This window comes from Strongylocentrotus purpuratus, unplaced genomic scaffold (genome assembly GCF_000002235.5).
Source record: "Strongylocentrotus purpuratus isolate Spur 01 unplaced genomic scaffold, Spur_5.0 spur5_scaffold_1, whole genome shotgun sequence".
Taxonomy (NCBI): Eukaryota; Metazoa; Echinodermata; class Echinoidea; order Camarodonta; family Strongylocentrotidae; genus Strongylocentrotus; species Strongylocentrotus purpuratus.
Window position 1 is genome coordinate 35,420,432 of NW_022145594.1, and position 10,396 is coordinate 35,430,827.

A 10,396-nucleotide genomic window follows, 5' to 3' on the forward strand; every position below is an offset into this window, starting at 1 on the left:
CTTAAGTGTATTTTTCATTTCATTGGTTCATCTAAGTTTGTAAGAAACTATTGATTTATTTGCATTTGTATGTTTTTTTATGACAGTGGTGAATACATTTAATTCAATTCAAATCAAACTAGGCTATCCAAAGAAAGCCGAGCTTTATTCCAAATAATTTGATATCGTTATCATTATATCGATATTGTTATTAATAATCATCAATAATATTAATAGCAGTAATAGTAGTAGTAGTCGTAGCATCATCATCATCATGAACATCATTCTTTTCTTGTCATCAATTTTTGGTTGAGAGCATTCCATGGGTTGAAAGATTGAAATGTATCAATTCCGGTGATCAATTCAGACTTTAAGACATCTTTGTTCCTTAATTACCCGCAAGTAATCTTTGTTCGAATGAACTATACCACTAGGCTTGTAATTTCGATATCAACTCCTTATGTTGCAAATAATTAATCTAGTGTAACTGCTTTTAAAATATAGAAAATATACTACGTATAATACTCAATTTAAACAAACCGAACAAACCATATGATGACGTTTATGAATATTTTATTTGAAAACGAATATAATGTATGAGAAATTCATAAAACATTGAAATACATACGAAATAAAAATGAGTTGAATGATTCGATCTGTTTGTATTTTTCTTTAACTTGTCAGAAAAAAATGTACACAGAAATCAGCTATTTAGAATGATCACAAATGTAATTATTAACAAAAAACGTGAAATAATTACTAAAATGTGCAACGGAAATTAAAACACTGTGGAAGCTATTTAAAACCAAGATATCTAAGTTAATCGTGGATTGTCGCTTGCTTAATCGTTGTTTTAAACTTCATTGTAAACTTTTTCTTACACGTGAATGTTATATATTATTTCCCATTGGCTTTTATAGGAATTCCGTAACGCTGTATCATTCCATGAATTACATGATATTTGAAATATTTTCCAACATATTTCCATAAAGATGGTGGCATTCCAAAGCTAATACTTGAGAATCCAATTACAGTTTAGGGCAAATTTATTAACAATTATGATTTGCAATGGTCTGATGATTATTCTGCATTTAAATTCGTTTCCTATCGTGTTATTCTGAAACAAAGCTATATGAAATTCAATATTTCATCAATTTGATGAAAGGTTTATACAAAGTACCTAATTTCAGTTGACATATTGTTCTATTATGTTTTAAGTATTAATCGCAACGTTCATGATTATATCCGTATTTTAAACGTGGAAATTCGTAGTGAATGTCACTTTGTAACTAAGGAAGTTGTCTGGAGTCTCCCATTCACCAACTGAAAATTTCCCATGTACTTGGTACCTGGTACTTGGTACTTGGTAGGATTCCTCTAAAAGACGCCGTAAAGGTGTTTAAACTGGTTATGTACATACATCATCACGAATGTGTGAATTCATAACCGCCCGTTACCGACTTTTCTCTGATGCCTAACTACTGTCAGCCCCCCCCCCCTCCCAAAAAAAAAGTGGACACTATTTATAATTAAGATTTTTAAATAAATATTTGATATACACGTATCAGTCCTATATCAAAATAAACACAAATTCATTTTTTTAAAGGTGATAAGCAATTTGAATCATACCATTCGCGCATGAGTGAGCATATAATCATTTAACAATAAATACATATGTCAAAGAAAAATGGTAAATATGGAGCATTTGGCTATTCAAGTGATGATAAGAATCAAATTCAAACGATGGTTATAACATAAAACAATCACGAGAAACAAGAAAGAAGAGGCACCTTGATCTACCTTGTCAAAATTATGTAGTCCAAATACTACACACAGAGAGACCATTTTGGTATTATTCGTTTACTAGGAAATGTACAGATAACTAGTAGTAGAAGAAGCAGTTAACATTTTCATAACTCGATAGCAAGTGCATTATCTGACCCGAAAATGATTATACCATTCTTGTCGATCAAGTATATGCCTTTCGAAACAGTAACAGTTCCGCTAGCGTCGCTGTGGGATGGACCAGTTTACTATTAAACAAATTCAAACTGTATGCATATTTTTTTGACAAGGGTTGTTCTTGATAAATCATAGGCTTTTCTCAGGCTTTTCTCAGGGATTCTAAGTATTGTATATAGTTCATTTATTAATAAGAGGTTATTAGGAATAATATTTCACGAGGTCCCCAGGAGAGAAACATAAACAAAATACGTTAGTAAACTGGTCTATTGACCAGTTACTGCCATATATGAATATCATTTGTTTTGAATTACATTCTTTTATTAACTCATATCATCATCCAATATATATATATATATATATATATTCATAAGTAGGACGTTTAAAGAGAAAGAGAGAGAGGGAGGAGAGTCGTAACTGTACAGAATTCGAAACAGAAGGAGAAAACCAATTGATCACATACACGTCGCACACGTAGCACTGTTGATTGATATTTGTATTTGATAAGACGAAGTTATTAAGTAATTTAATTGCACTGTTATCTGCGTGCTATCTTTGAAATTCGATATCAAATAGAATACTGTTTATACAATGCCAAAGTTTGTTTATTTAAGTTGGCTCATCATTATTTTTCTGCTGATATTGCCTTCTGTTCTCGTTGAACTTTATTCAAGAAAGAAAGGTTATTTTTGGACTGACGTGAGTAACCGACAAAGCCTACAAGAATATTTAATACCTAATTATAATTATGAGTATTAGGAAAATATTTGACTGTTCCGTTTGTTCTTTTGCGATTGTACATTTTGTTTCGAGATTGATCTATGCATCTAAATGTTTGCATATTTGTATATCCCATTTCATCAAAATTTACACAAACTTATATTCATCTTCATTTTTATATATACTTCTAATTAATATATCATGTAGATCTCTGTAAAAATGAATTGGGTTCATTTACAGTTTTGATAGTATCACAACTTTCACTTTTATACAAAACAGTCGAAATTACATGGCCGGGGAGGAGGAGCTTCGAGTAAAAAAAAGTAATTCCAATATAACCATAAGAAGTGCAATGAGAAGTTTATAGAATGGGGCATTGTTTTCATTGTTTTTGTCCTCGTTCTAGTAGGATTGACAACGGGGCGATCATAACAAAATCATTTGATATTACATTTGTAGTAATTATAAATGATTGGTCGGTGCTCGAATCCACGACCCCTTCAAGTCCAGTCATACGGGATTAATTCGATCGATTCAAAGACACTTAAACAAAAAATACTCTACTATTCTTCACAGTCAATTGTCCATGACGCCAATTATTCTCTCCGTAAAGTTAAGCCTAATATGATGCCCGCCTCTCTAATCGCGGAGTGCGTACCTTTTGCTCTTCGGTGGGCTGCTGGGTTTGACATGCTTCACATGGTATGATCTCTTAATCTTTGCTCCCTGTTGGGAAAATAGATAAATTACATAGACATAAATATATAATATGTATAACATAAACATACATATTTACACACAGACACACACACTCACACATTTATATGTATTGAAACTCAAGTTTGATCAAATATAGCTCTGTTTTCATGGCATTATCATCGCTTTGATTATTTTCATTACAAAGTGTCTTTATTCCTTTTTAAAATTATACCATATTTCAATGATTTTGCAGCCATGGAGTGAGCAGTACATCAGAATAAGGGACAGGGTCAAAAGTGAAAGTTGCAAGATAGAAGAAACCCACTTTTTAATAATACTTAATAAAGCGATGATTTTGCTATGACGAGAGGGATACAGTTGATCATACCTGGGTTTCCAATTTGTTTGACGGCTTTGTATAGGTGCCGTGAATTTTAAGTGGTAAAAATGAGACAGGTAAACAAATAAGAGGTACAAATACCAGAGGTAAAAAATGCTAGATGAAAAATAAAACTGCTATCACTCTTCTAAATAACAGCCAATAGCGTATTAGCCAAATAGCTTAATAGTGCCGAAAGAGCTGAAAGAGGAGGGCGTGGAAACGTGAACATCTACTGCAGCGATCTTTTTTGAATTATCATGTTGTTCGTTTTTTTAATTAATCTAAGAAAACGAAAGATGAAATCAAAATGACAAACACGTCTGTCGAAATTTATGGACTTATATATATTAACACTTCTGGCATTTTATTTATCCATGGCATTTTTACCTTTGACATTTTTCCTCTGCATTTAAAAAAAAATATGGTCAGTTTGTCTTTAAGGTTTACGCATGAATTGACGGATAGCCTACCTATAATGTTTGCAAAAAAGTTACATGAGAATAAGTCCCTTCAATGTAATTTTGTTTTAAATAGATGCGGGTCGGTAATTTCGAGGAGTTGCCCAGTGGGAAGGTACTTGTTGTGTTGTACTTATATACCTAATTTAATCTACACCCCTCCAAACAATTTTGGAAAACCAAGTTCGTTAGATTATAGCTCTCCTATCATTGCATAATCGTCGCTTTGATTAATATCGTTAAAATATTATTATAATTTGCCATCCATATAGTGAGCAATACTTCACAATGAGGAGCACGGTTCAAAGTGAAAAGTTGCAAATTGCACTCGTAAGCACTGGTAGTAAAGGTCATACAAAGTTTTGGGAAATTTAGAAAATTGGTTGGATAGTGATTCTTTACAATTTTGATAAATTTGGATGTCCCTATGGATGTATTATAAGCACTAGAAAATTCAGCCCCTGAAACACTTCTGCTTTCGAGAAAAATTGAATATACAAATTTCAAATAGCGCCTACGGCCATACAATCGTAGCTGCAAACATGAACATCTCAGAATATGTAGTTGTGATATATAATTTCCAAACGGGAATAGCTAATCGGTCGATTTAAGTCAAGAAACAATGTTTTATAGCTTAAGTGATATATTGACCTTAAGAGGGAGCTATAAAACATAAAGAGTTTATTACTTACAATTGCATACATTTTAACTCGATTTCAACCACGACAACGAAAACTGAATATTTGAGGATAGCATATGCTTACAATATATTCATTGAACCAAATTCATGACCCCATACTAAAACTTTGTACTACTTTTAAATTTTATTCTGAGCACTCTTCTTTCTCTGACATAAGATAGTGTTTAAAAGACTTTTAGTTATTGTTCCAATCTGGTTATCCATGAACGTCAAACTGTTATGAATCTGGAATTAAAATGCATGCACTATGGTGATATGTCAGGTCAGATTTGCTACTGTTTGGTCGTCACATTTTTGAAGCACCATGCCTAGGTTGACAACTGTTGATAAGGTTCGGGCAATAGGGCAATTTGAATGCACAGTCAAACAGGAGCAGTGCATTTTGCAGATTTTCACTTTTGACCTTGACCCCAATTTTTAGCTACTGCACATTCTGAAAAGTCATTACAAATGGGGGTCATTTTAAAATGGAACAACCATATTTGTTAATGATAATAAACCAAGCAATGATTATGTCATGACAAGATTGATACAGTCAATCATACTTGGGTTTCCAAACTTTTTTGAAGCAATTATACAGTACATGTAAATATATATGAGCATGTATATATATGCAAAGGAATTTGAAGCAATGTTACAATTTGTGCGCATATTTTTGAGTAATTAGGTATACTTACTGGAGGGTATTGATGCGCGCAACAGTTTCAAATGTCCAACATTACTATGAAACTAATTAGGCATGTGTATACCAATTCATGCACTTTGAAAATGTCTATGCTCGCATTTTTTCATCGACGTAGGCATACACATGCATTGAATAAAATGTGTTGGAAATCATGAATATCAACGATTTGTCATTGTAATATTGTATTAAACATGTAGGATCCTTGACGCGCGGAAAACTTCAAGTTTAAAATATCTTGAAATATGCCCAAAGTTGATTTGAGATCATTAATAACATTGTGAAATTGTCTGTGCCTCATTTGGCGTACACAAACATCACCTTGATATGTTACAACTTTCCATGTCAGCGATATGGTCAAAGCTAGATATTTTCATATTGTGTTGATAATGTTACGGTGCCGAAAAAATAGCTATATCTACCTTTGTGCCAATTTTAATTGACACCTTGCTATACTAATACTACCAATGCTGAGCTGCTGTGGAGTTTATATCCTCCTGAATTTAAATATCAAAGAAATGTAAAGTAATTTGATATGCTTAGGCCAGCACATAAATTCATGAGACGCCAATATACACATGCCATCTTCTAGCAAAGTTCGGATATTGAAATTCAAATTCTGGATATTTCCTGATTCTGTTTCTTTAATTTATCCTGTCTTTGATACCAAATGAAATATGAATTTAATTTTTCTGCAATGATGATAATACTCGTACATATTCCAAAGAATGGTAGACAGTGATGCTAATTCCATCTCCAACTTGGCCTAAGCTCTGCAGATGGGTATCAAGTACGCCACCAACGCGGGATCCACAAAGTCCGATTCTGAAATAGGAAAGAAACATTCAAGATACCAATAATACTTGACAAAAGGTAGTTGCATTTTTCTCCAATGACGAGCATTTTCGTTCTTAATCTGGGATAAAATTTAACTATTAAAGTGCGAAAATTATACTGATCTCGGCTAACTTCGATTCGCGTAATGTCTTCAATTCGCGTAATGTGTTTTTCTATTCTATTGATCAGCGTTACATCTCGTAAAATATACCAAAATGATCGTCTGCTCCCAATAGTCTACCCAGCCTATATAATTGGAGTGTTTGCTTTAAGATTGCGATTTGGTGTTTATTCAGGGGGTCTGACATCCCCCGTCCGATGACAAATTATGTAGATTTTTAAAATTACAGTTATACAGTTATATATTAAGTCTACCCAACTCGGAAGGCCCTTTTTTTGGGGGGGGGGGGGGGGGAGTGGCTCTCCCCAGGGACCGCTAACATGAAGTCCGTCACTCTGTTTGATTTTTACATTGATTTATATAGTCTTAGCAACGTTAATTGGTGAAATCTTCAGTTTTTGCCTGGGTTACTATTTCGGGTCAGGCATGCACTAAACAAAGACAACATATTTATTGAATATGTGTAAAAAAAAATTAGGTTAATTGACAACCCAAACGTGACAAAGCCATAAATCAACCCCAACACAAGATTCCTTAACAGTTGAATTCATCGGAAATGGTAACTACTTCTGAAGGTTAGCGCGAATTTTGTATCGCTGCTTTAAAGTTGATACTCTAAGCAAATAAATGTCCCTTAATTTGTTACCTACGGCAAGTATATGTTATTTTTAAGTTTTTCAATTACTTAGTATATCACACAAAAATTCTGTCTACTCGAAATCCTCAATTGAAATGTCTAAAATATCCGCCTCTCTTTGCATAGAAAATCAGTCACGACGCTGGTCTACTATTTATGACCTCACGTCCGGGAGAGAGTATATTCACGTACCCGGATGTTCCATAGCAAACATGTGCAGAGTGATACGATTTTCTGCATATTTTTGTTTCAAAGACTGAAAAGTCTAATAAATTATAATTCTATGTACAATTCTTTACCTTCCCCTAGTACTTCATAGTATTAATATCAATTCCCCTTTTAAAAATTATGACATATACATGCCAACGATGTGCTATTAGTCAATATTTTCACCATGTAATTTTTGTTTTGGTGTTGAAATCGGCCCAGGCACGGAGTGAACAGTAGCTGTCTACCCATGCACAGTTCATTACCATACACTACAGCGATCTCCCGATGGTTTCTTCTTCCTTTTTCCCATGTCTTTCGCCTTCCTTGGCCCTGAACATCCTTCATCTACCAATTCTGACACCGGTAGTCAGGAGCAAGTCTTTGTTAGTTGTTTTTCTTAGCTGGCAACGTCGCTTTCATTCTCTTGCAATTGCCGATAAACATATAACTAGCGCACGTACGTTCCATCACAAGCAAGCAGCGCCTAGAGCAGCGGCTTGGTCTTACCTTCCGATTCTGCTCGCTCCACGAACGTTCATGCAAGAGCCGCATCACTCGCCAAAATATTATAGAGGAAGCGCGCTTGCATGATCTCGTTCAAGTTTGATATTTTACAACATAAAATGTTTAACTGGTACTGTATCCTTTTTTGAGGCAGTCACACACATCTATGATAAGTACTATCATAGTTCTAGACCTATTCGTTTTACAAAACTGCTCATGTACATCTGATGACAATATAATACATCCGCCTATTCATAAATGCACGATTTAACTTTAATTCCTAAGCAGTAAACTCGTCTTAAATCTCTACCAAATAGGTGAATATGAGGATATAAAAAGAAATCAGCGACTGGAAAATGTTGCTTCGTTATTCTTCATTCAAATGAAAACAGAAAATCCATCAAATATACTCCTTAACAACAACAAATCTAAGCTCTGACAGGATAGCATTTACGTGGGGATATCACTGCTATTCACTCTCACTGAGCCAATGACTCCCGTTCGTGACGTCACGGATAGAGGCCCGACTCTACGTGCACTTCCGGGTTTCAGACTTAGATATTTTGGTATAGTTTACTCTAATAAATTCATTATTCTAAACTTGTTTTGTCGGGTGGACACCATTTGGTGTTATTATGGGGGTTAAAAGCTTTCTATTTATGTAATTATCTCAGTATTTGGGATTGTCTTAGAGTATCAACTTTAAAAGGAAATCAAACATTGATAGCAAATTACTCTGGAGGAAAGTAAACCAATCAGAGAAGCAGTACAATTTTGGACAGAATCAGACCAAACATGAGAAAGTTATGGTTGTTTGGTATAGATTAATCACTATAGGTTTTGGTATCTTCAAATTGGCTGAATCGGGAATGTTTCTGTAATGTAGTGGCGGACAACTTTCCCCTTTTTTCAATTAATAAACAAAATTAATAACATTCAAATTTATCAAAAATGTATCACTCAGGAGGGTGTTTCCTCTATAGCGAACCTATCATAACATGCTTTCCATAGTATATTTTGAGTGGTGCTCCAAAGTATGAAGGCGCTCAGGAGAACAGAAACATAAATTACCGATACTTTTGCACACGTCAAATGGGAAATATTGTGTGCGGTTTAGCCTGAATCTGATGGCCGGGGTAAAAATGTTTCTAAGGCCCTTTTACATTTTCACGGATCGCATCACGGATCATCCCGGATCGTCGCTCCGGGATCATCCGTGTTATCTCCGGCATTACCGTGTATACACCGGGGAGGCATCCGGCGTGATCCTTGGCGTACCGGCATATCCAGAGAAAAAATTAAGCTTGCTTAATTTTTCATCCCGGAGTTCACGGATGAAACAATCCGTCCTCTTCCCTGTAGGCACCGTGTACCTCCGTGCGGGACAGTCCGTGTAGACACCGGGATGTACGTATTGACACCGGTTTCATCCGGGTTTGAAATTTCGTATATCAAATGAGCCCCTACAAGCTCAAGTCACCCGTCAACATTTCAGAGATATCCCAATAGACAACGTACACCTCCGTGTAAAGACCGTAACAGTACCCAGTAGCCTCCGTGCGGTGGAAACAACGTACTTGCCCGTGTATACACCCAGTTCGGAACGTATCCACACCGGCATCGAGAAAAAATCGTGGTGTCGCACGCCGGAACACCCCGGATTAGGATCCGGGATGATCCGTGATGCGATCCGTGAAAGTGTAAAAGGGCCTTAGGCACATTGTTGGATCGATGTATTGAGCGCTATATAAACACGGAATATTATTATTATTATTATTAAAGTCATCTGCGAATACGTCACAATCCACTGACCATAATGCTAATTTGAGATTCGCATAAGCCTAGTGTTCTCGTGTTTCAGTCAAGCATTCATTACATTTTCATTACTGCATGGTCCGATTTATTTCAAAATAACACCATTCTGTTTACCTTATTTATTCAGCTTCCATACAAATGAACGTATTACAAGGTTAGGATTGCCCTTTAAGCAAGATTGCGGTTGCAAAACAAGGAAAGTTTGAAAACGATACCTCTCAAAAATAGCTGTAGAATCACGATGCCGTACTCTAAATTTATAACCATTTATAACAATTTCTCACCAAATACAATTAAAATCAGTGACATCATGCCGATGATTTCGTTGAAATTGCAGATCTCAGGTTTTGCGTACTGAAAAATTATACGTTTAATCATGTAATAATATAAGCAATTTCGTATTAGCCAATTATAATTTTATTCACTAACATTATTTCCTTCATGGTGATGATCTCCAGAGATTTCTCCACGATGGCGATCAGCGCTTTCTCGTTCATGTCCACCCGACACAGTTCCAGCACCTCAAGATGAGGAAGATATCTAACCTTATTAGCAAGCTCCTGACCAGTTTTGAAGGAAACTACCCCTGAACCAGCATATCCATCTATAGTGAGTTCTTTCCATTCGACTGATTCAACTGATTTGGCAGCCACAGCGATTCCTTGCGCTATAGCACTTACAACCCCATCG